The sequence below is a fragment of the Pseudopipra pipra genome, chromosome 25 (assembly GCF_036250125.1).
Source record: "Pseudopipra pipra isolate bDixPip1 chromosome 25, bDixPip1.hap1, whole genome shotgun sequence".
In the NCBI taxonomy this organism is placed as follows: domain Eukaryota; kingdom Metazoa; phylum Chordata; class Aves; order Passeriformes; family Pipridae; genus Pseudopipra; species Pseudopipra pipra.
In genome coordinates, this window is record NC_087573.1 from 2,921,121 (window position 1) to 2,943,769 (window position 22,649).

Genomic DNA, 22,649 nt, shown 5'->3' on the forward strand with positions numbered 1-22,649 from the left:
CTTCCACTAGCCCAGGTTGCTCCAAGCCCCATCCAGCCTGGCTTTGGACACTTCCAGGGATGGGGCAGCCACAGCTTCTCTGGGCAACCTGTGCCAGGGCCTCCCCAGCCTCACAGGGAACAATTCCTTCCTAATATCCAATTTAAACCTACTCTCTGGCACTTTGAATCCATTCCCCTTGTCCTGTCACTGCAGGCTCTTGCAAACACTCTCTCTCCATTTTTCAGGTACTGAAAGGCCACCATTAAGTCATCCCAAAGCTTCTCCTCTCCAGGCTGAACAATCCCAGTTCTCCAGCCTTTCCTCCCAGCAGAGCTGCTCCAGCCCTCGGCCCCTCTTGGTGCCTCCTCTGGACCTGCTCCAGCAGCTCCATGTCCTTGCTGTGCTGCTGGACCCCAAAGCTGGAGCCAGCTCTGCAGGGAGGTCTCACCTGAAGGGGCAGAGGGGCAGAATCCCCCCCTGCCCTCTGTGGGATCAGCCCAGGGGGTTTCTGGGCTGTGTCACCTCCAGCCTGTCCCCCACCAGCCCCCCAAGTCCTTCTCCCAGCAAACACCACTGGAGAGCCCGGGGGGCTGGCTCAGGAATCCCACACACATCCCTGCCCTGGCCTCGGGGAGTTCTCTGACACCTCAGCACCTCCTCTGCAAAGTGCTCTTCAAGAGCCTCACACTTAATACAGCAATAGATGAAAAGCTATAACAAAAGTGATAATAAAACAGCCCATGGAAAAATCAGGGGACAAAGGAACAAAACATTTTGAAATGAAGCTCGTGGCAGAAAGGAGCCTAAGGAGCTGTTCTGACGCTTTAAGATCTAATCCATCACCTTTTCTGCTTGCTGGCCTCTTAAATTTTTCATTCATTTATTTATTTATTTAATATTTTTTTTACGGGGCAGTTTCATAAAAATAGATTTGGCGCCTTGACGTCGCTTTAAGTGCCGTGGGGAAAAGCAGATAAAAGGCAATAATACAACTAATGGAAATAAACTCCACAGCATTAGCTGGTCAGGAGCACAGAAGAAACCACCAACTGGCTGGTAAACGATGTAATCTTTTTTATTTTTTAGCTGGTTTGTTGGTTTTTTTGGTTTTTTTTCTTTTTTAATCTCTGGTGTATTGCATCAATGCATAAAACTCAGAGGTGAGGACACAGGTTTCCAGGGAAGAGATAAAGTCAAAATGAGTCATTTCAGAACAGCAAGATGATAGCAAAGATGTATGCAGCAACCCTCCTGATTTACTTCTCCTGCTAAAGGAAGTGCCAGGTGCTGCTCCTGTTTCGATTGGTATCTGGAGCTCTGGAGAGATTGTGCCCATCACAAGACACCCAGACCCAGAGAACAAAATCAACTCCTTCAATAAGGAGGAAAAACCAAAAGGGAAAATCCCACTTTGGATTTATTGGGTCACATTTCTGGATTTATAGGGGTCATTTTTATCGACTCTGGTGCATTTTCACCCACGAGCTCGAGAGGGGATTTTCTCTCTGTGCTTTGCAGCAGCAGCAAGAACCTGTTCAGCAGAGGGAGAGCAGAGAGGTTAATCTGAGGGAGCCCAAAAGGAAGAGAAAAGAGGAAGCCTGGGGGGTTCAGCCACCTGAGGTCACTTCATGAGGCAGAGATATGTGTTCCCTGTCCCTTCCCCTTAGCACAGCCATCCTTTTCCTGCCTCTGTTGGCAAACACACACTGGGAAATAAAATATACATTAATTATCGATAGTTCAAACAGAGTTACTGTTAATTAGCAGATGTGTAGAGCTTTGGCTATCAAAGTGCTTTCTAATATGAAATGATTAAACCTTGCAGTGCTTTCCTTGTGATGAAGGAGCAGGTTGTTACCCTGCAGAGGGGCTGAGGCAGATGAAAGGTGGGATTTCCACACTCCTGACTTTCACTGGGAAACAAACCCCCCTAATGCTGTGCTGTAACAGGGCTGAGGGCTGGCATGACCTCATCATCTGTGTGTCTGTCCATCTGCCTGTCCTCCCTTCTGTCCTCTCCTCCCAGCAGTGATTCCAACATCCAACCAGGAAAGGAATTCAGAGAGTGGGAGGAAAGGAAAATCATCCCCTCTCTCAGTGATAGATTTGATATCAAACTCCTCAACTCACTCTGTTCCAGCAGGGCTGTCAGCAGTGGACAGGGAACTCAACCAAGGAAAAGCAGGGAAATGCCTTCTTTTGCCTCACATCTCACAATGAACAATAACCTGACAGGAGAAACAAGCCCTGATTAAGACAGGATTTTTTTTTGGGACAGGCCAGTAATGAAGTATGAAGGGAATCGAAGACTTGCTGCTCACAGTTATTAGCACAACTCCAGATGCCTTGAAATTGTTTTTTTCAACCACAATAGGTAATTTTTTGAATGATGTGCCTAACAGGGACAAATCCTGCAAGCCAGAGGAAGCCTTCTATTAAATTAACAAGTATATTTTCAATTCCTTCAAAACAGAACACACTTTAATCTGATCTTCAAAGCCAGAACAGAAATGTTAAATGTCTTTCAGAAATGATCCCTGCAGAGGGGATCTTGGCAAAGGAGATCTGACACGAGCATGTGTTGCAGCTCAGCACCTCTGCCACGAGCTGGAGAGCAGGTTCTGACATTCCCTTGTGTCCTCAACTACTCCAACAAGCTGCAAAGACTAAACCCAGCCCTGGGCAGAGGTACAAGCAGGAGGCTGGCGCAGCAGAGATGTCCCAGAGAACTTAAAGGAGCTCATCCCTGAGCACGTGCCTTCCCCAGGGGTGCTCAGATTTAGGCACAGCTGCCCCTCCTTTCCCTGCAAGCTCTGTCCTGAAGGTCCTACTTGCTCTTTTCTTGCAGTCTGGCAGAACAGCTTTGAGTTGATGCCCAGCTCCCACCACACCAAGTCCTTTTGCCCTGCATTGCTGACCCCGGGCTGGGTGAAGCCACGGGCAGGGCACCTCTGTCTTCACACGGTGCCACCACACTCCTGCACACCAGGGACATGCTCAGCCTGGGCTCTGCCTGCTCAGTCTGGCAGCTGCTGACACGGGCAGCCCTCATGGCCAAGAGTATCATGGATTTTTTGCCAGGACAGGTCCCAGATGACAAGTGGGGTTCTCACTGTGTCCCCCATCCCCCAGGGATGTCACCAGGAACATGGCTGGTATTTTGGCATGAGGACTAACCTGGACAGGAGGGTGTTTCTTTGGCCTGTTGAATCCACCCTATAATTTCCCCTATAAGATATTTGTTATTTGCCCCCTCACAGAGCTGTCCCCCCTCCCAGGTAAATGATGCTGCTGGAGTGGAAACGAGCTCAACCAGCACCAAGTTCTTCACAGGGGAGTGGTGAAAATGGTTGGGTATTTTTCCCAGTGTAGGATAGTTTGCAGCAAAGGGGCCTGGGGCTGTCTGAGGGACCATCTGCCTGCCTCAGGCCACGGGCTGGGCTGCTGGAGGGCACCCGGGGACACGCACACGTGTAGGACACGTGCACAGGGAGCAGAGACACAGCACAGGGAGCCAAGGAAAGTGAGGCCCAGGGGTTCATCCTGCCAAAGTCCATCAGTGGGACCTCCTCTGCAGGTGGGACAGGCTCCACAGGGCCAGCTCAGAGCCCCACTGGCATCACTGAGCCCTGTTGTGCCTCGTGTGGCATCACGTCACAGTCAGTCAGCACAAGTAATTATTCAAGGGTGCCCCAGGCTATAACAATGGATTTAAATACAGAACAGCAAGCAGGGTTAGAGTCTGTGCAACTTAGTTTGTCACTTCCTTCAGCTCTTCTCTTTAAAAATGGGTCTCTGAGCTCACAGGGGTTCCCAGGCTGCCTGTGCAGGAGGTGACGCTTGGCTACACTCAGATTGAGGTCACCAAAGGCTTCCCTTCCCCAGCCAGACCCTTTGGGAGTCCAAAGGGCAATCTCACCATGCTGGGAGGGATGGGAAATCCCTTCCCAAGTTGCTGTGGGGTTATATCCAGCAGCATTCCCAGCCCCAGCATGCACAGAGCACACTGTGGCACTGCTGGAGCCCACAACACACAGGGATCCCCAGCTCCAGACCTGCTGGACTCGAGCTCAGCAGAGCCAAACCCAGCTCTTTGCTCTCTCCTTCCCTCCCAAAAGCTGCCTGTGGGACAGAGGATGAGAAAGCCTTGGAGGCACTAAAAGCTCTGCATTGCTTCCCTGCCCTGGTGGCAGCTCCCCCTGCCCAGCCCATCCTCACCCAGAGGGAGGGCAGGCAGAGCTCTGGGCTGCACGATTGCATAAAACTGTTTGAAATGGAAGAATTCCATAAGAAATCACTTCCTGATTGCCAGGATGATCGTGTCACTCTGCATCTAATTCCTTGGCTTTGCAAGAGGCTGGCCTGGAGTCCCTTTCCAGGAAAAACAGCAACAGCACCACAGAACCCTCCCCAGTGACTGAACTTGTCCCTCCTCCCTCATGTCCCCCCCTCCTCTGTGGTCCCCTGACTACAACTTCAGTCATTAGCTATCCCATTAGTCCTGGATTCAATCTGCAGCAATGCTTATTTAGGCCTGCAGGCAATTCCCTCACCTTTTAAATGCTACTGGGGAGTGCTTAGAATTCTTCTTTTTTTATTATTTTTTTTTAAATAAAACCAATTTCGGTTAATTTAATTATAGCTGGAATTTAATGTTTAAAAGCCATCAGCTTAATAAGTACCAGGGATCTGTATCATTGTTATCAGCATCTTTGAAAACTGCTGAACAATGTCTGTGCCACTTAGAGGATGCAGAGATGGAGTTGGGAGATAACTCTGTGCAGCTCCCTCTCCTCCCGCTCCCAGAGGCACTTCCAGCCTCTCCAGTTCCCATTTTTCCATCTCTCAGGCTGGTTCCTACATCCCAGAGGCAGCTCTGCCCTGTGGAGCACAGACATTTGCTCCCACCTGCTCCCACGTGCCTGTTCAACGCTCAGACCAACATCACAGCTCTAAAGGTCAGCCAAAGTCAGTGACATTTTCATTTATTTCCAGTCAAAGGTGTCTTGGACTATCATGTCTGAGCTTAGTCTTGCAGCTGGGAGCAAAGGGAGGGTGTTCCCAGTGAGGAAACTCTGTGTGCCCACAGCAGTTGGCACCAGGCTGTGCCAAAATCCCTCCAAATCCTTTTCCTGACTCCCAGACTCGTGTGGGATGTGTTGTCCTTCACATTTGTGGGTCAGTGCCACCTCTCTGACCCAGTGGCTCAGGGCACCCAGTTCTCCCATCCCTGCTTGCCTTGCTGAGCCATTTTTCCTTGGGAGAAGCAGGGTTGATCCTCATGAGCACTGAAGTTGGGAATGCACAACTCCTGAGTGGCCAAAGCTGTTTGGGAACAGCCAATTCCAGTGGATAAACAGCTCTTCCCAGCCCTCTGCACTTGGAAAAGGGCTGGGGAATCAAGGAGGCCAGAACTAGGATAATTCTAGTGGAAAACCAACTCTTCCCAGCCTCCCAGCCCTTCCAGGGACAGGTTTGAGCTTTGCTAAAGCTGAATTCCCTCCCCCTGAACACACACACACACAAATCCTCCCACTCCCTGCTTGGAGGGTTTTCCTCCTGCTTTGCCAAGGTGTAAATCACTGCACAAGGTGCAAGGCAGAGCCCAGCTCAGCTCTGGAGTCTGGGAAGAGCCCCAGTGCACAAATGGCTCTGCTGAGAATAACAAATTATCATCTTATCTCCACTGATGCTGCATTTTATTGCTTCTTAATATTTTTCCTGGGCTGTCCATGGCCTTTTATCATCTCTCCTGCACTTGATCACAGCTTTATGGCCTGCTGTTCCCTCCCCAGTTTTTTTTACCCCCTGTCTTATTGGTCTCTATTTCTCTCTTCCACACAAAGGCTTTTTGCAGCCACCTCATCCAGCCTGGCTGCAGATATTCCTCAAGGTTCAGTTGTTTTCTGCATTGTTATTTGCAATTTATCTGATTCCAAAACCTGACATTATTCTTGGCTGTGATATACAGTTGCCTGGCTATTGCTAACCGTGTGCAAGCACATTATTCTGCATTGACAAATTTTATTTATTTATTTAGCTGCCTCCCAGGTTTGGAGCAGCATTCACTGAATTACGGATTTTGATGCCTGCAAATCATAACCCCATCACACAGATAAGACAGAATTCATTACTGCAAGCCCTGCCATCACATGGAAGAATTTAGGTCAAACTGCTTTGTCCTTGGACAGCATCCCTGGAGCTCCAATTCAGTGCCTCTCCCCTTAGCACACGTTCTGTCTGGCCCCAGAGGGAGCAGTGACATCACTGATTTTAACTGGAAACCTCGAGACCCAGAGCTTGGTTCAGCAGGAGCAAAACTTTGGGCTGCACTGGACGTGAAAGCAGAGCAAGTTCAGCCACAAGCACATCCCCTGGAGGTGATATCAGAGCTCCCATCCCCTGGAGGTGATATCAGAGCTCCCATCCCCTGGAGGTGATATCAGAGCTCCCATCCCCTGATGTGCAGGCAGGAGAGCAGCCCAGAGGTGGGCAGAGAATCCAGGTCACAGATACTGTCACTGAGGACACGCTGGCACAACGTTATCAGAGCACAGAAAGGCTGCAGCTTCACTTCCCTGGGCCTTCATTCCCTGCCAGCAAGATCCTGGACTCACAAAAGGATTCAAAAGAGTATTTGAGGGTTTGGAGTGATTCTGCCTCACTTCTGGCACTTAAATGGGATTCCAAGTTCAAACCCAGTGGCTGATAGCAGTCATCAGAAAGGCACCTCTGGAAGCTCTTTGGCTGCAGATGGGCTGAATTCCCTTCTGGAATTGTTCCCCTATTTCTCTTATGGAAAACTCTGCTCCCAGCTCAGCTGCCTCTGACAAAGCAGGAAAATCCCATGGCAGGATGCCTGAGGGGGACCCACCCCAGAGCTTCATATCCTGTGAGTTCCCATGAGAGGAACAGTCTCGAGGTAACACACACTCAGCCCTGAGCTGCTCCCAGGGGTCTGGGACCACGGGCCACCCTCTTAACCCATCCCCTCCAACATCCTTCCCACAGGACACAAACCACAACCTTCTCCTGCCACCTGTGTCCCAGGGGATGTCACTTGCTCTGTGCCAGCACAACGAGGTGGGACATGTCCCTCATGTCCCTGTCCACCAGAGCTCCTTTTCCCTAATCACACTGACTCGATGGATAGCTGAAGAGAACTCCAAGGATTCCTTTTTATGCAGAGCTCTCAGATCCAAATCAGCAACAACAGAGACAGAAGAGACACAGAGGAATATCCATAAGTTACCTCCTGAGAGGTGGCAAAGCAACATCCCTGCCCTTGGTCCTCTCCAGCTGAGGGAAGGTTGGACAAATCCAGCTCCCATTGATCGAGGGGATGATGGGTTTGTGGGATTATTGACAAAGTGCTCTGTAATCACCCTGCTGTGACAAGAAAGGCAACCAGACGGGTCTGAGGAATGGGGAGCAGAGCAGGGGTTTGTCACATATTAAACACCCAATCCCCAGGGCTGCACATCCCATTAGAGGCAACAGGGATGAGCAGCAGGGGCTGTGGCCACGCTCCTCACAAGGGTGGGCAGGGGGTTTGCTCTGCTTTTGGCTCCAGGAGCTCACAGAGGGGAGAAATGTTCTTTCCTTAAGAGCTTTCCCTTGGTGGGTCTGGTCTGAGAGAGCACTGGCACCCAGCTAGAGGGAGATTTTGTTCCCACTATCATAGAATGGTTCGGGTTGGAAGGGATCTTAAACCTCATCTCATCCCATCCCCTGCCATGGGCAGGGACACCTTCCACCAGCCCAGGTTGCTCCAGCCTGGCCTTGGACACTTCCAGGGATGGGGCAGCCACAGCTTCTCTGGGCAACCTGTGCCAGGGCCTCCCCACCCTCCCAGGGAACAATTTCTTCCCAATCTCCCACCTAACCCTGCCCTCTGGCAGTGGGAAGCCATTCCCCCTTGGCCTGCCACTCCACACTCTTCTAAATAGTCTCTCTATGTTGGGACACAGTGGACACAGGCAGGTGAAATCCCTGCACATTTGGAGGTGACCAGGAGCTCTATCAGCCTGTCTCTGAGCCCTAAATCTGGGTAGAATCATTAATTTAGGTTAATTTGCCAACACAACCTCCAGAGCAGAACACTCGCAGAGTAAACCTGTGTTTCCCATAGAATACTGTGTCAATTTATTCACAATAACCTGCTCAGATGCAGAAACCACCTAAATTATGGAGAGGCAGCAGATCACTGATCACTTATGTCTCTGAAAACAGCAAACAGCTGCCATCAGTTCTGCACCACTGGCAAAGGGTGAAGTGTTTGCTCCCTCATCCTGCACTCCCCAGAGCCCTTCCCAAAGCCCAGCTCCCCATATCCTGGAGACAGTCCATTCATGTGCAATCTTAATTTCACAGGGACTAACAAAAAAGCCATCAAATGGTAATAACTTCAACTTCCAGCTTGTGTTATATTTGAACCGGTGACCTTGAGGAGAAAGACATTATCGAACCCCTGGGCTACTTAGTCAGGTATTAAGAACAGATTTGTCTCCTGGTGTCCAGAGCTGTGGTGTGGAGGTACTGCTAAACAGCCAGGGAATTCTGTCCTGGAGAACCTGCATTGCAGAGATGAAGTAGCTCCCTTAACACGGATGTAAAAGTCTTTTTTTTACTTAGAATTCAACCAACAGCACAAATTTAGATGATCACCAAGTACTATGGAGCATGAGGCAAGGCAAATAAATCCTAATGCAGCTGCTTAGTAAAGGAAGTGGTGAGAGAATTTGGTGGTAGTGCTGCAGTCTCCTCGGGCTATGTCACATATTTTACTCGTTATGACCTTCAAAAGGGAAATTAGAAGACTAAAGGCTCTATTTGCAAGAGTGACTTCAAGCAGGGTCATGCTCTTTCTGCATCTTGTCCCATTCTGGATTCACTAGGATGGGTCCAGGGTACACTAGGAAGCTGTTAGTGGGTTACATCAGAAAATGTAAGAAAATTCAGCAGAGGGAAAGGATGTAATTAATTTATACCAGCTAAAAACCTGGCTTAAAAATTAAGGAGTATGATTAGCAATTAGAAACCCTCTCTATCTTTCTGTAGGCATTATAATAAGAGATGATTTTCATTTCTCACAAAGATGAGTTGGCTCTGAAACCACAAGGTAAGACCATTCTGCAACCCACGTACAACCCACACACAGATTTTTTGGTGAGAGATGAGAAACAACATAAGAGCAAAAAAAAATAAGCTCAAATTAACTTATATATAACTAACCCTAACTTCTTACATAACCACTTATAAGACACACTATTTTGGGGGAGTTTTGGTGGTTTTTTTTTTTAACACAGAGAACCTGAGAAAGAACTGGAATGTCTTTCCTAAAGGACAGTATGGATTTTTTTATGTGGTAACACAAAACTGTGGGGCATCCAGACCTCCAGAGGCAATCCATCACTGCTGGAACAGGCAAGGCTCAGGGTGAGACTGATGGGCAGGAAGCCCTGATGGGCTCAGGCTGGATATGGATGCTTGGATCAGGATGGGAATAGGGCACTTAAAGCTGCCTGAGGGAAATGGGATCAGCCTGAGGACAGGATGGAGCGACACAGGGACATCAGAAGGCTGAAAACCACCGATGACTCCCAGGAACTCCCCGACCATTTTATGTACTCTGGTTTAGAGATGCAAGAGCCTCGTCACAAATTTGCATTTCCTGTGACAGCCTGCTCACAGAAAATGTACTTAAAGCAAAGCCAAGCCAGCAAACACAGTCACTTCCCTCGGTTATGAACGATTTCACTTTACTGCCTCACGTGCAGCAACCCAGAGCAGAGCGAGTCCTGCCTGAGAAGGGGAAGAACAGTCATCTGAGAGTCTCAGAAGGAAGCTAATTGGTGTCTAACCTAAATCATAAAAAGACCTGTAATTATACCGCTCAGAGTTAACACGGAGGGCTCCTAAAAAAGCCCATTTTTTAAGTTAATTTACGCCATTACGAGACCTGTCGCTTCCCAGCGATGAAAGCGGGGCCGCTCCGTCGCAGCTCCGCGTTCCCCCGTTTGCTCGTGCCAGCTGCACCCAGCACAAAAGCAGTTTTCAATTTGTTTTTATTGCTCCTCTCTAAAAGCATTCCATTACGGGGATATGAAGTTTCAAAGCACCGCCGGCAGTTTATTTGCTTGTTTTGCCGGAATGGAATAAACAGGGATTTTTGCAGGAGCTGCTGTGACAACTCCACGGTGTCTGGAAGGGTCAGTCCCTGTTTGCTCGGTGCAGCCCATTTTTAATTCCCTAAAGGGGTTGAAACTCGGACACAAAGCATGTTGGACACTAATTTTGGTGTTACCACGTTGCACAGAGGGGGTTTTTAGGACATGGGATGAGATTTTTAGGGAAAATTGAGAGAAAGTCCAGCACAGAGCTGAGGAGCAAAATGTTCTGAGCAAAATGAAGTTTTGCTGTGCTGTTTAAAAGAAAAAAATATTTTCATGAAAGTGTTGGAAAAAAGTTTCACTTGAACTGAAGGTTTGAATTTGTCGAAACCAGGTCAGAAGCACAAGGTCCTTGTGCAAGAGGCATCCTGGTGTCAGGACAAGGGGGAATGGCTTCCCACTGCCAGAGGGTGAGGTTAGGTGGGATACTGGGAAGGAATTGTTCCCTGGGAGGGTGGGGAGGCCCTGGCACAGGTTGCCCAGAGAAGCTGTGGCTGCCCCTGGATCCCTGGAAGTGTCCAAGGTGGGGTTGGACGGGGCTTGGAGCAACCTGGAAATAGGGGAAAGTGTCCCTGCCCGTGGCAGGGGGTGGAACAGGATGAGCTTTAAGGCCCCTTCCAACCCAAACCATTCCATGATTCCATGACCCTTGGATTAGATTCATCTCTGCTGCCATTATCTGTCTGAGCAGTTGGTGTGGAACAGCCCCCAGGAGCTCAACCCCCTCAGCTCAGTCCTGGGATGTCCCAGAGGAGGGACAGGGGCACCGTGGCACCCACTGCCACCAGCCCTGCCGAGCTCCTAAACCAGCCTGGCCCAGAGGGAAGCCTCACTGACTTAGAGGGGTGAATTTTAATCCTTCAGCTTGAGAAGTGCTGAACAAAGTGCTCAGATAATGAGATAATTGTCTTTATGTTGTTACTCCACAAAGTAGCCCCTTTCTGACCTGGCTGTGACTCGTGGTCTTGCTCCCAAGGTAAGGGAGGTTTGGTGCAGCTTGCAAAGTAAACCCACATTTTTTAACCAGTTCTTTTATAACCTTAAATAAACCAGCAAACTTGGATAGAAGTTGCAAAATTGTATTCTTAACCCAATTTACAAGATGTCATTGGAATACCTAACCTGGTCAGGCACAATATATCCAACTATTAAACTTAGAGCCAAAGAAAATATATGAAAGAATTCTTTTTTAAAGCCCAGACTGGGGTTATTTTACCAAGTTACCACGTGAAGTACAGAATCAGAGCTCACACACTGTCCTGACCAAATTAGAAAGTTATACTAAGAGTAATTGCTACCCAATAAAAAAAATAAAAAAAAAAATATACAGCCAGGTCCTCCTTTCCAAGTCTTTAAATTCCTTCATAAACTAATCATTTCCCAGTGGTGTTGGACTCCACAATTTGATATTTTATTGCTTTTAGGGTCAGAAATTCACTCACTATATTACGGACTCAAGGCAAAAAAAAAAAACCCTGGAAGAAAAGATTTGTGTCTTTTTTGGACAGTAAAGCCAACAAATCTCTTGCACTGCTTGCTCAGAAAATACAATTAAGTAGACTGTAGTGGACTCTCTTGAAAGAAGATTGTCTGGATTGAGATGTGAATAGCCTAAAAGCCAAACGTGTAAAAATCAATCCTTCCCAGTCCTTTGGGATACGACTGTTTGGGAAAAAGTTTGCTCTGATTTTCCTGTCTGTGTGTGTGTGTGTGTATAATTCTTAGAGCAATCAATATAAGTCCCTGAAATGAGGAATTGCAGCGATCAAAGCCTGAAAGGTCTGGCAGATGAGGAGGGTTTGCACAGGATTTCTGGGCTGGCTGTCGGGTCTAATCCTTGGAGTGCTCAGCCTGACAAACAGGGCCTGGGACACACATTCCTTAAGCTGGGCTCAACCTGCCTCCTTGCCTGTGGGATATTGGGAAGGAATTGTTCCCTGGGAGGGTGGGGAGGCCCTGGCACAGGTTGCCCAGAGAAGCTGGGGCTGCCCCTGGATCCCTGGAAGTGTCCAAGGTGGGGTTGGACGGGGCTTGGAGCAATCTGGAAATAGGGGAAAGTGTCCCTGCCCGTGGCAGGGGGTGGAACAGGATGAGCTTTAAGGCCCCTTCCAACCCAAACCATTCCATGATTCCATGACCCTTGGATTAGATTCATCTCTGCTGCCATTATCTGGCTGAGCAGTTGGTGTGGAACAGCCCCCCAGGAGCTCAACCCCCTCAGCTCAGTCCTGGGATGTCCCAGAGGAGGGACAGGGGCACCGTGGCACCCACTGCCACCAGCCCTGCCGAGCTCCTAAACCAGCCTGGCCCAGAGGGAAGCCTCACTGACTTCTCAGAGGGGTGGATTTCAATCCTTCAGCTTGAGAAGTGCTGAACAAAGTCCCTCCAGCAGTGGGGGACCTTCAGGACCCAGGGGGGTTTGGGTGCCCCTCACTCAGAGCCACGGCCACCCCCGAGGGTGGTTTGGGTGGGGGCAGCCTGGGAGCACCCCCAGTTTTGGCTGCTGGCAGGGAACACCAGGGAAGCACCACTGAAACCATCCACAGACACTGAGGGGTGGGCAAGGTGTTTATAGATAGAGGATATAGAACCATGGGATCCCAGAATGGTTTGGGTTGGAGGCACCTCGTTCCACCCTCCACACCTTCCACTGTCCCAGGTTGCTCCAAGCCCTGTCCAACCTGGCCTTGGACACTTCCAGGGATGGGGCAGCCACAGCTTCTCTGGGCAACCTGTGCCAGGGCCTCCCCACCCTCACAATAAGGAGGTTCTTCCTAATACCTAATAATTTAAACCTGCCTTCCTTATATATATATAAAATCAGAAAGAAAATAAATAGATCTATGGATTCTGGAAGCACCCACCAGGACACAGCGAGGACAAGGCTCCACAGGTGACATCCCAACCCCAACAGGCCTCCTGATGTCAGTGCCACCCTGACTGCACTCCTACAATCTCATTTCTCTGTCCTACTTGCCCCCTCAGCACCAGGATCCAACCTCCAGCCACTGCCAGCATGCAAACAATAAATAAGGGTAATGATGATGAATGGCAGGAGCCCTGTCCTCAGGCTCTCACCTTCAGCAGTGGCAGACCCTGTAATCTCTCTATTATGAGCTTGGACCTTTCATATCCAGGCTGCACTTAAGGCTGTGCTGCTGCAGTCAGACCACATTTTATGAATCATCAGTTAAATATATGTAAAAATCAATTACATTATATCAGTGTGCCCTGCATCTTAACTGATGCCATCTTTCATCTTCCTAATGATCCAGAAGATCTGGAAATAATTAAAAATCACTCTTGAGGGTCCAGCCTTGTCTTTCTTTCTTTTTTTTTTTTTTCCCTTTATAAAAGAGGAATCTCATCTTCCACTAAGATATGACATTCTGAGCTGAGGCAGCAGTGGTTTAATGATGGGATTATTGCCAGGGGAAACGGAGTCAGCACCTCAGCAGGACAGTCTGCATTGATTCATCTACTCACTCCACTGAATTCCCAGGACCAGGGGCTTCCCTGGAAGCAGGGAGGGCATTTTGGAAAATGCAAACCAGTGTGCATGAATGGGAATTGTTGGGCTGGTTGGAAGGAAGTTGTTTCACGTACAAAGAACGAGGGAGACAATCACGTTTCACAGGGTTGTTTGTTCCCAGGTTCTTCTCTGGTCTCTCAGCAATAAGATAAAAATCAGAACAGCTCATCTGGGGCTTGCCCTGGCATTCCAAGCAGGCACAGCTCTGCCATGAGGACAAGCACACGAGGTGCCAGGACACCTGCACAGGCAGAGGAACAGGAGGACCCTCCTGGAGCCCCCAAAGCCACCTGTGAAAGCATCACATAACAAAGCCTGAGCTGGGTAAAGGAGACAAGGGTGGGCCAGCCTGTGACATGTGCACGTGGATGTCCCCCCTTCCCTTCCCTGCATGGCTAAAGTTTAAATCAGGCTTCTTTTCATTTCACTACCAATAACACCACCTTCTCAAGAGAAGCAGTGACTGAAGACAGTGTTTTTCACACTTCTGTGTGACCCAAGAGCTGCCTGCAGGAGTGGACAGGTCTGTGCAGGAGGAGCTGTCCAGGACCTCCTTTGATCATCCTCCTAAACACCAGTGGGCTCCAGTCACCCAGACCCCAGCAGCAGCTCTTCCCACTCAGGCACACAGAGACCATCATTTCCATGAGCAAATTCCAGCTCCTCTTGCTACCAAATCAGGCCAAGGAGCTCAGCATTTCCTGTTAGTGCTGCAGGAAATTCAGCCCTTTTTTTTTGCATAATTCACATTAAATCTGACTGGAAACCAGGAGAACAGCAACACACCTGTAACAGGCTGCAAATCTAGGGCCAAATTCCCTTTTATGCCAGATAAACCTCATCTTCTCCCATATTTTTAGTGAGATTTCACTGATCCAAAACCAAAATTCATGTTAAACTCAGACCCTGGAAGCATTTCCTGAGTTTCTGGGTTGCACCAGGGTGCTGTCACCAGCCAGCCAGCACCAAACCCAAAAGACAGAACAGAATGGCTTCTTTCCCTATTGCTGAGATAATAAATACAGTCATGAAGAAGAGAGGACACATACAAATGGCTGGTAGCAAAGAGCTGCTCTTTAATGCCAGCCAATAATGTCACGCTCCTCAGTCTTCCTAAATTTAACTGATTAGCAATGACCAAGCTCTGCTCTCTCTTGATGCATCACTTAACCCCCTAATCAGAAAATCCATCCCGTTCTTGGGCTTTAGATTGATGATGTCACATGAAAGTTGCTTTTTTTTTCCAGCAGACAGAGCCATCACAGTCAGAGTGAGCCAGCCCTGAGCATCCCTGCCACGTGGCCCTGAGGAGTGGGATTGATAGGAGTGATATCACCCATTCTACTGGGGAGCCAACTGCACAGCACTATATTTAGGACACATTAAGATGTCACAAATGGCTTTTTATTTATTTATTTTATTTTTTTTTTGCAAAGAATAATTTCATTCATCATCTTAATGCCAGAACTTACTGCATCTTTTTTTTTTTTTTTTTCCAATTTAAATAAAAGCAATGAAAAAATTCATTGATTTTTCTCTCCTGGAAGAAACTTTTTTTTTTTAATTGGCAACTGCAAGTCTGATGTTGCTCTGTCCTCCTCCCCATGCTGTCACTTGGCCATCCCAGGGTGTCCCACACTGTGTTTCATGGAGCCTCTTTGATGTTTATACCTGGATCTGATATTTTTGACACTTTTATTTTGCTGTTTTCCACATTTCACTTGCTAAATGCTGCTGCTGCACCACTTTCCCTCCCTTCCTACACCCTAAGAGTGTTTTTTACCACATGCCTCTCTTTCCTTCCACTGATTCACACTTTTCCTGCCCAAAGATGTGAATTAACTCAATTCTTTAACTCCTCTGTCTTCCCAAAGTGATGTTTCAATTGGGAGCTGCTGGAACCCTCCTTAAATTTGCTTTTCATTTCCCAGCAGGTTATTAAGGGACTGTTTGTGGAGCCTATGAAATATCCATCCCTGGGGGCTTTTAAGTGTTGATTAGACAAAGATTTGTCAGAAGTGTTTATTGGGATTTGCTCCTTGTTGGGAGGAGGAGAAGGAGCTTTTTCTGCAGCTGGATGAACATCCCACTCCTCCTCCCAGCAGGAGCCCAGCCAGGCTAAGAGGTGAATATTAGGAGGGAGAAATGTTATTATTCTTACAATCTTTATCCATAAATCTCTGTGATTTATAGGTTGATGCTGCTCTGACCTCCCAGGAATGTTGTGCTGCCAGACATGATTCAGGTTCATCCCCACATTTGTACCCAGAGTTTGTCAACAGCTTGAGTTTCTCTCCAGAGCTGTTGCAGGGATGTAGTTTAGTGATATGTACATTTATATTTTTGTTTCTTTTATCTTTTAATGTGCTCTCTGATAAGAGAAAATCCAAAGAAATATTTTTTTATTTTATTTTATATTCTTTTTAAAGCCTCTGGGTTATAGAGCCTGACTTCAAATCAGTCCTGACCTTTTGTTCAACAGCTAAAGATGTAAAAACACATAAAAATGTCTATTTAGATATTGGTGGGGGGAAAAGAAGTTCATTGATTTTCTAAGTTTGGGAAGCTCCCAGGGTTTTTGAGAGGCATTTGTTCCTGCAGAAGGAGACAGCACTGAGGGTGGGGAAGGGCATTCTCCATTTCCAGAGAAAATATATATATAAAATTCACTCTCCAAATGGATGAGATGCTGCTGGATACAGCACATGGGCTCCTCCTAGAATTTCACTAGGAGGAGGAATTTCAGCAGGATACAGAAGATTTGTTGAAGTAAATGTTCCTTGTCCCACCCAGAAAAAGGCTTTTGGTGGATGTTTGTGTTTTTAACCCTTTGTTGTAGGGGAGAAAGCGTCTTAAGAACAGATTTGGTGATGATTCACATGAATGTTGCTGCCAGGAAGAGCCAGATCCTTCAATGTTTGCCAAGAGACTGCACAAAAGTGGAGGAGAAAATTAGTACTTAATTCCAAACAACTTTTGATTGAGTTTGGATATTGTGGCTCTGTTGTTACCCAGTTTTTACTTGCTGTTCTAAAGCAATATCTGTGTGACAGCAGCTCCTGGGCAGGGACCCTCCTGCCCCAGGTCCTGTGTTCATAAGAGGAAGGGAAGAAATAGGTGAAAATGTATTAAAGACCAGATAACAGGATGGGCTGGGTCAGGGCAGAGAAGAAATCCCCTCCTGTGGAATGGGAACTGAAGCACGGAGAGATAAGGCAAAGAAACTTTCCCTTCACCACCCTGGCAAAATCTGAAGCTCATTTTTGGGAGCAAACCTGCTTTAGGGGCTCTGCTGCTGCCCCACCAGCATTAGCAAAGCCTTCCAGGGGTGAACAATTAGCAGCCAGCTTTGGACAGACAGAAATCACCCAGGGCTTTGACAGTTTGTGTCAGGGCAGGAATTTCTCATTGTCTGTTTGTGTCCCTGGGTGTTCTCAGTTCAGCTGGTTTGCCAACACCAGGACAACTTATTGAAAGTGCAGCAAGTAAATCTAGATTTGAATGTGTCAAAGGCAATCTCTGAAGCAGAAGAGCTCTCAGGAGCAAGCTGTGTGGTGGGCAAGGGCATCCTCAGAGGAGCTTCCAAATGCCACCCTGATGCCTTCAGGAAGTCCTGGAGCTTTGGAGAATGGATAAGTTGTGGCTGCCCCATCCCTGGAAGTGTCCAAGGCCAGGTTGGATGGGACTTGGAGCAACCTGGGCCAGTGGAAGGTGTCCCTGCCCATGGCAGGGGGTGGAACAAGATGAGCTTTAAGGTCCCTCCAACCCAAACCATTCTGTGATACATCTCCAGTTTCTGCAGGAGGAGAGGTTTTGAAGAGCCAGAAACTTCCACTTCAGGCCAAAGAGGAACCAGCTCAGTGTTTCCTTGAGTTTGGTGGCTACAGAACAATTGCACTGCTGGGAATGCAGGCTGGGAAGCTCAGAGCAGGCAGGGAGAGCGAGAGGCAGGTTCAGCATCAACTCAAGCAGCAAGGAGCTGCATCTCCAGAGCTGCAAAGCTCTCAGGGCTCTGCAGATGAAAGCACCACCTCAGCAGAATTGGTTTAAAAGCATTAACTAAAAGCTCAGATAAGAACAGCGTCAGTTTAGCACGGATTTGGAACTTGAATCGAATCCAAACCTTGCATTTGATCCCCATCACTCTAATGCACTTCAGATTTAGGCCAGGCAGGGTGTTTTGGGATGCAGGTGTTTAATGGATGGTGGCTGAGACAGGGATACCTCAGAGGGAACACACATTCCATTGGAAACATCTGTCTGTGCTGCAGATGGGAGATCTGCAGGGGAAGATGAGGAAACCTTAAAGGAATGAAAACACAGAGCACAGAAAAACAGGGAAAGAAACAGCCTGAGAAAAATCTCTTCCTAAAGCAGGACAAATGATCAAATATTATCATATCCACCTAGAAGAAATCTATCCTATCCAAGGCATCCCAAAGAAATGCTCTGCAGGGAGGCAGGGGGAGCTTTGGCAAGGTCAGTGCAATGAAAGGAGGCCTTTTTTTAGGGTGGGTGGACTGGGGCTCCTGCAGGACTTTGAAGCAGGAGGCAGGATCTATATTCAGCAAAAGACCTCCTGCATTTCCAAATTGCCTGACCCTGGCTCACCTCTGGATTGAACTCCTCCATCTCCCCATCTGAAGTGATGCCCTGAACTGGCATTAATGGGGGGAAATCCCAGGGGAGTGACCTGAACTGCATTACAAAGGTGGGAGGATAAGAACCTCTTTGAGGAAGAAGATTAATTAAATATGATGGCTACAGCAGTTCCCAGCCTGGGAAATTTTACATTCCATGGGAACACGCTGCAAAATATTCTCAGAGGTTTTATCTTTCCGTGCAGAAATGGGATTTATCAGGAGCATTGCTCCTTCTGGAAGTATCTCTGGGTGGGTTTGGTGAGTAGTCAGACAGTTCACGGGCTGGATCAGACCTCACCTGCTGCACTTTAATACACAATTTAATTTGGTAGGAACCTTAGGCCAGTTCTTTGTCTTTTCTCCAGCTGGGCTGAGCTCAGGTTGGTGTCTCCAATGCAGCATTCCCTGCTTTTTCCATGTGTTCAGAGCTCCATCATTTAGCTCAGTCATTTGTGGAGCTCTGAGACCTGGCTGCTGTGAGGGCTGGCTACAAGTGCAGATATTTTATCTCAAATAAGCATCTCAAAAAACCCCACACAACCCTTGTTGGAAGTGTTTCCTGATGGCAGGAATTCCTTCCCTGGTGCTCAGGGTTGTACAAAGGTGATTTATTAGACAACTCAGTGCTTAACTCCCAAAAACCAGTGGAGGTAAAGGGGAGAGTTTCACTCACAGGGGGTCAATTCTCAGCTCAAGGGGCCCAAATTTCACCTGGATTTTCAACAAAAACTTCCAAAGTACTTTACTCATAAGACTTGAACACCCTCAGCTACTAGTCAGGCATCAGAGGTAATAGAATCCAATTTGTCCATTCTTGGAAGAGTAAAACCAACTAATTTATTTTCAGGTGATTTCAGTTACCCAAATGTATTTTCTTCAGCAAGATAAGGAAAGACAACCAGACCTGAGAAAGCAGTTGCTTGAAATCATCCAGTGTTACTTCTAACTCGGATTGAAAACACTCTTCCTTTCTCTAAACTTCTAGAAATAATAAGGCACTGAAATTATAGAAAAGCATGAGTGATAGGTTTGCTAACAAACTAAAGAATAAGTGAATTTTGCCTCAGACATTGCTGGAAAACCTGCATTTCCTAGATGAGCTCTATTTAAAAAAAAAAAAAAAATCAAATCAATACATATTAGATTAGCTGCATTTCAATTTTGACTCAGTATTTCAGACTTGGCTAGTTTTAGGCAGATTAAACTCAGAGTATTGGATCCCTCCCGAGTTTAGGGGTCATGGAGTTGACCCACTGAACAGACCATGGATTAGGAAATCAAAATGGCCAGAACACATCAGAGTTTCAAGGAGAAACTGCAGTTGTAACACCAGTTCAGAGCACACTCTGCTCATTTTCTGCTTCTGAAAGCCTCAATTTATTTCCCCTGGAGCAGAAGGAAGAGTCGCCTTCAAGCAGGGAACACTCTGGTGAAGCTGAACAGCTTCCAGGTTTGTGAAGGCAGCCAGGAGGAGTTAGCTGGAGTCATTTTAGAAACAATAGGCATTTGAAGTGTTCCACATTACAGCAAGCAAAATGAATTTTCAGCTTTGTAGGCAAAGCTTAAAATCCTCAGCCAAGAACTCGAGTGCTGCATTCGGGATATTTCGAGGGACTCGGGTTTCTGTCACCAGGTAAAGCTGAAAAAAGCTGGAACTTCTCCTGCTGGATTCAAGGCTTTAGGAAAAAGCTTCTTTCCCCCTCTGCACCCACAAACCCACCTGGGCTGGGCTTTTCCACTGAGGCCCTGGCACAGGTTGCCCAGAGAAGCTGTGGCTGCCCCATCCCTGAAGTGTCCAAGGCCAGGTTGGATAAACTTGGAGCAACCTGGGCTAGTGGAAGGTGTCCCTGCCCATGGCAGGGGGTGGAACTGGGTGAGCTTTAAAGTCCCTTCCCACCCAAACTATTTTATGATTCCTGGTCAAGAGGCTTCACCTGGATCAGGACCTGCTCCACCCTCCAACCCACCAGAACCCCAGACAAAGTGCTGCTGTCCATGAACAGCCACTGGGTTGGGGTTTTTTTTTTAGCCTTAGTTAAAATGGAACAAACATGAGGCTTTATAGAAAGTGGCAGGTTCTTAATTATTGTTATAATTTATTTAGTGTTTCCTGACAGGAGCTCCAACCTCTTCTGCAGAAGGTGCTGAGCACACAAGCCATTTGAAAGGACAGGCACTGCCTCTAAGTGCTTTTCTGGGGGAACTTGGACAACAGTGAGCTCAGCAAATTAGTTGCTAAAAGGAACTAATCAAATTGTCTTTCTTTCCAAGTTTCTTTTTTCAGACTCTCCAAGACTTGATTTTCTCAGGTACATCTACTCTCATACACTCTGGTATTTTGTTTTTAAACCAGTGGTTCAGTCATTCAGGGCTCTCCACAAACAAAAACTGAATTATCCTGCTAATTTATGATGTTATTCTTGCCCCACAGATGGGTTTAACTACTGCTGGTATGAATAAATTCCCTGACAACATTTAAAATGAATTTTCCTTCTAAATATCTACATGCAATTTTGGAAACGAAATGCTGGTCTCACAGGTTTGATTACGTGATGGGCTGAGCCATAACCTCTGAACCTCATCTCAGCCTGGATGATATTTCATTAATAAGTAGATTCTTTCTGAGGCCAAAATACTCTTAAATTATTGCATCCACCCTCCTATACCATTAGGTGCAGGCTTTTCATCCTCTCTCACCATTTCTTTAGACCTAAAGACAATTAGATGAGGTCGTGGACAGCAACTCATTTCATGTATGATCTTCACCAGGACATTTCTGTTGCTCATGTTTCAGCTTTCTAATGTACAAAATAGTCCTTCCTCTCCCAGGAAGGTGCACTGAAACCTCTAAACAAAAACCAGTTTAAAAAAATTCTGCTCCTCCAACCCTCCTGTCACAGCCCTGCTTTGCCACTCGCTGCTCCTAAAAAAGCAAACTCGCATCCCCTGACGCTCAGAACAAAATCAGGCCAAGGTTTTATTCTCCAGTGGGCATGCTGTAATTAATAAATTACTCAGTGGAAGGAAATCCAGGGAGGGAAGTGGCATTCTGGCATCTCTTTGTGCCAGGCTGACCCAGGGAAGGAGCCCTGCCCGGGCTCGCCGGCTGTCGCTGCCAGCAGGGCAATGCCCACTGCAGCTCTGCTCACACAGCAGAGCACAAACCACCCAAAAAACTCCCTCCACGGCACTCAAATGCTTTACTTCAATTGCTCCTCTTTAAAACAACAACAGCAACAACAAAAAGGCAAGAAAGAGAGAGGCAGAAGCAGCATTTCACAGCACACCCCGGCATGTGAAGGGTTACTGCTCCCTTTTGGAGGTATTTTCACAGAAAGGAGTTTGGGTCACCACAAGTCAAAGGCTGCCTCGGCCTCCCCATGTAAATCTATTTAAATGAAATGTAGCCAATAAGATTCACAGGAGATAAAGTCCATCAGCTCTGAGTGGCTGCTTTGGAGTCTGGATTGAAAATTGTTTTTGTGTGACAGGGAAGGTGCTTAAGAGAGTGAAAATGAAAAAAAAGAATCATTCAGTGAGTTAGAAAATTACTCCAACTTCTAGACCATGTCAAACTAAATATAAAACAAACAAACTATGGCAAAGGAATGAATAATTTAAAGCAGCAGTTCTTATATCACATCAGAAAAGACATTTGTGGAGCTTTGTACTCACTTTTTCGGTCCATGGGCTTGTGCTGGAGCCACTCTCCTCCCACTCAGAGCCTCCTGCAGGCACAACAGCTCCCAAATCTGTTGTCTCCTGGTGGTTTGTGTCATGGAAAGCAGCAGCTCCAGGCTGCAGGGTTGGAGCAGCACTGCCAGGAGCCACTCAGAGCTGACTCTGAGCCACACCTAAACTTTTCACCTGTATTTTATCCTTTCCATGCACTTTGTGTCCTATTTTTATCCTTATTACAGGAGCACAGTCAGCACCCAGAGGTGTTCCAGAGGGCCTGGGGCTTCCCAAACCCAAAACATCCCTGCATCTCCTGCTGGAATTCCTACAGGCACCCAGAGAGCCCCACCAGGGCAGAATGCCCCTGGCCAGCACCTCTCCCTGCCCTCATCCCTCCTGCTAAAAGAGGAGCTGGGCCTTAGGGTTGGGGTATTTAAGAGCCTGCTGATGGTCATTAGAGACAGCTGATGGTCATTAGAGGCAGTTGATGACATCAGAGACCGTTGATGGTCATTAGAGGCAGTTGATGGTCATTAGAGGCAGTTGATGGTCATCAGAGCCAGCTGATGGTCATTAGACAGTTGATGACATCAGAGCCTGCTGATGGTCACCTGAGCTCAGCAGCAGTGAAGTTCAGGGGCT

The 22,649-nt window shown here is 47.4% G+C and overlaps 1 long non-coding RNA gene across 1 annotated transcript; it reads right to left on the reverse strand.

The window, feature by feature from the left end:
* Window positions 1–1,381: 1,381 nt before the first annotated feature.
* Window positions 1,382–22,534, reverse strand: LOC135402579 (uncharacterized). Its single transcript, XR_010425169.1, has 5 exons — window positions 22,005–22,534; window positions 19,234–19,327; window positions 2,113–2,210; window positions 1,598–1,688; window positions 1,382–1,513 (listed from the first exon to the last, which is right to left on the reverse strand). It is a non-coding gene; the product is annotated as an uncharacterized LOC135402579 (long non-coding RNA).
* Window positions 22,535–22,649: the final 115 nt, after the last annotated feature.